The 3,334-nt window shown below is 43.5% G+C and overlaps 1 long non-coding RNA gene across 1 annotated transcript in view; it reads left to right on the top strand.

Annotated features, from left to right (window-relative positions):
- Positions 1 to 1,548: 1,548 nt before the first annotated feature.
- LOC106811320 overlaps positions 1,549 to 3,334 on the top strand; it is a 15,103-nt gene continuing 13,317 nt past the window's right edge. The window contains exon 1 of the long non-coding RNA XR_001394127.1: positions 1,549 to 1,643. This is a non-coding gene — a long non-coding RNA (uncharacterized LOC106811320). The remainder of the gene's footprint in view (positions 1,644 to 3,334) is intronic.

Here is a 3,334-nt window from a genome sequence, read left to right as displayed (position 1 = left end):
TGATGCGTTGCTTGCCTGCTCTGCTGCTGGCTGCTGACGATGGATGCGTGATCCACGATTTTCGATGTGATGCTGTTGCTGCTGCTGCTGCTGCTGCGGCCTGACGATTGATGGTGATGGCGATAATGTTGCGCCAGCTTCGGCCTGCACACCGCCACACTATGTTTTCATCTCACATCGACGTTGACTCCGTCTCAGTAGCGCTGTTGCCGCTACCGTACAGCAGTATTTCAGAATTCGCGCAGTGTACGTACGAAACAGCGGGGATGGATCGAAGAGTTACGCTAGGGCAAGAAAATGTGAATTTGCGTGAGAGCCGAGAGGTAGCGAGCAGATGGAGGGAGAGGCGAGCGAGCAGTGCGAGGATTAGGTATGCGAGAGGGAGAGCGCGAGGGGGAGGAAAGGAAGACGAGGGACAGAGCGAGGATGGCAAAGCGTGGAGAGCGAAGGAGAGAGTTGAGTGATAGGAGAGCAGGCCCGAGAGAGTGAGGTAGCAAAGAGCGGAGGAGAGAGGAGAGAGAGAGATGAGAGAGAGAGAGAGCAGAGAGAGAGAGAGAGAGGAGAAGATGAGAGAAGAGAGAGAGGGAGAGAGAGGAGAGCACTGAGATAGAGCGATGGAGCATAGCAGAGATGAGAGAGAGCATGAGAGGAAGCAGAGAGCGAGGAGAGAGAGAGAGAGATGAGAGAGATGAGAGAGGAGAGAGAGAGAGAGAGAGAGAGAGAGAGAGGGCGAGGAAGAGAGCGAAAGGACTGAGAACGAAATATAGATATATATATAATCCAGCGTTGGAGCATACATGTATGTAGTTGCGGGCTCACTTCAACACGGCTTTCCATCGCGGACGCGTTTAAGTCACCGTAAGGTCATGCTATCTGCCACGGGACAAAACTAAGCGTCAAACGGTCAAGGCGTATTTATATATCTATTATTAAATAATTAAATAAATATAAATATATATAAATTATATATTTCATATAGAAATGTGTAAAAATTATATAGGTCGAAGATATATTCGAGTGCGTGGCCCGATGGACCCTGTGAGCCTAAACCATGGCTCAATCTCGTGGCAACCGTAGCAGCAGAGGCAAGAAAGGTTTCGATATGCCATATGACTACTAGGGCACTTTTAATTTAATATTTTTTTTTTTTTTTAGGCGTTTAGGGTTAGGTTTTTTTTTTTAATGCTTATTTAGTCATATCCTAAGGTGGCCTAGTAGTCATATCATATTCCGCACCTATCTGGCCGGGTGTGCCGACCGCTTAGGGCCTACGCGGCTGTGGCTTACTTAGCGGTTTCCGTAACAGGCTTTAGCTTGCGAGGCAACTGGCGTGTACTGGGGCTTGGGAGTTTTTGAGTCTTACGCCCAGTGCGTATAATCGCATTTCACAGCAAGCGCTTGCCGACTGAAGAAATCGCAGAGTAATCAGATTTCTCAAGTGTGCAACAGCAGTGACCAAGCACAGACTCGAATCCCCCAGATCATCTAACAGTTCGAGCGGGTCTTTCCTCAAAGTCTTATAAGTACTTGGTTTTTGCTAAAAATAAAATAAGGGCCCCCTTATTTTAGCTACTTTATTTTTGGTAAATCTTAGAAAAGTACTTAATAGTCTTATTTTTTGCAAAGCGACCATTTTCAACATTGTTTATAAACTTTCTCGGACTTAGAGTAAGAAATTGTGTTTGCTATATATAATAACGGAATAATTAAATTCGAATAACATAATATCTAATAATTTATATATCTAATATATATCTAATAATAAAGTCTTATTTTGGCCTCCAGAAAGGGTCTTATAAGTCCTTATTTCAACATGTGTCTTACTACTATGAACCCTGTCTAAGCAGACACGTAGATTACCAACAGTTGCAAGGGTGTCGCCTGTAGTCCATCACGCCCCCACGATTGGCATTGATACAATAATGACAATTTGTCATTATTAACCACTGATATATATATATACATATAATAACAAAAGTAGACAATATTGCCGGTACTTTACATTTGATCTTTTACGATGACTGAACTTCTGCGTTCGCTGCATTTTTAGCTCGCCTTGACATCGTCAAGATGAGCTATTTGCATGGGGTGTCGTCCGTCGTACGTTCGTCCATCCGTCAACATTTGGCTACGGTCAACGATAACTCGAGAACCGTTTGACCCACATGTTTCAAATTGCATACAGTTGTTACTCTTATGGGAGAGGTTTGAACGTCCTATTTTGGAGCACGCCAGTCGACCTACTTTTGAGCCACGTCCACTTTTTGGCAAAAATGGAAATGGCAATAAGTCGGTTCAGGTTCAACGGATTTTGCTCATTTTTGGTATGTGAATGAATAACGACTGGCCCCAAAACAATCACAGGGGTTTTGATATTTTTTTAAATTATGCAAATTAGGTAGATTTTAGCAATTCACTATGCATTTCAGTGTCTGCCTACTGTCAACGATAACTCAAGAACAGTTGTTACTCCTATGGGAGAGATTTGAACATTCTATTTTGGAGCACGCCAGTCGACCTACTTTCGAGCCACGCCCACTTTTTGGCAAAAATGAAAATGGCCATCTAGATTTATTCGATTTTGTTAAATTTTGGTATATGAATGTGTAAGTACTAATCTGGGGTGCTAAACACTAGGCTTGGGTTCTTTCTTGCCGTTTCGCTTGCGTGGCAGATATAGAGTAAGATCACCTGTTTAGAACGGTCAATTGTCTGCCTAGAAATGCCACTATTAGGGGGTTTTCCTTGAGAGGCTGTCGTGTTAAGGTTTGTCGGTATAGGACGCATTAACAGGGGTAGAAATCAACTTTTGAACAAGGGAGTCCGACAGAATATCAGGGAGTATTTGACTCCGGACTCCCGTTAATTTCGCACCCTGCAGTAACACCGGATATGATGGCATCGTTACGGAGGAAAAACAGTGTTGTACAAAACGCGCATGGTCGAAAACACTAAAGCGAAATGCACGTTTAGTAGAGTAGAGACCTCCTATCGATTTGATCCACTTCTCTCTCCGTCTTCGTTATAGTCTCTAGGAATTTTGAAGACTAATATTTATGAAGCTATGGGGTAGAGCATCGGAGCACTGTTACATGTCCCATATTTCGCGCTTGTGGGGAAAAAAACAGTTGAACAGTGCACCGCGGGCAGCCGGTCGCCATGGTTATCAGACGCAACAATGGCCGACATAATATGCAGCAGCCGGCTGAAAGGGGTGATAGGATAATCATATGTTTACTAGGCACTTCTAATTTTAACATATATTTTACGATATATTAAAGAATGATGCAAAAACCCTAAAAAGTGCCCTAACCCTAACCCTAACCCTAACCCT

This window comes from Priapulus caudatus, unplaced genomic scaffold, assembly GCF_000485595.1.
Source record: "Priapulus caudatus unplaced genomic scaffold, Priapulus_caudatus-5.0.1 Scaffold527, whole genome shotgun sequence".
Taxonomy (NCBI): Eukaryota; Metazoa; Priapulida; class Priapulimorpha; order Priapulimorphida; family Priapulidae; genus Priapulus; species Priapulus caudatus.
Note: the sequence above shows the minus strand (reverse complement) of the source record. Positions and strands in the feature narration are given on the sequence as shown.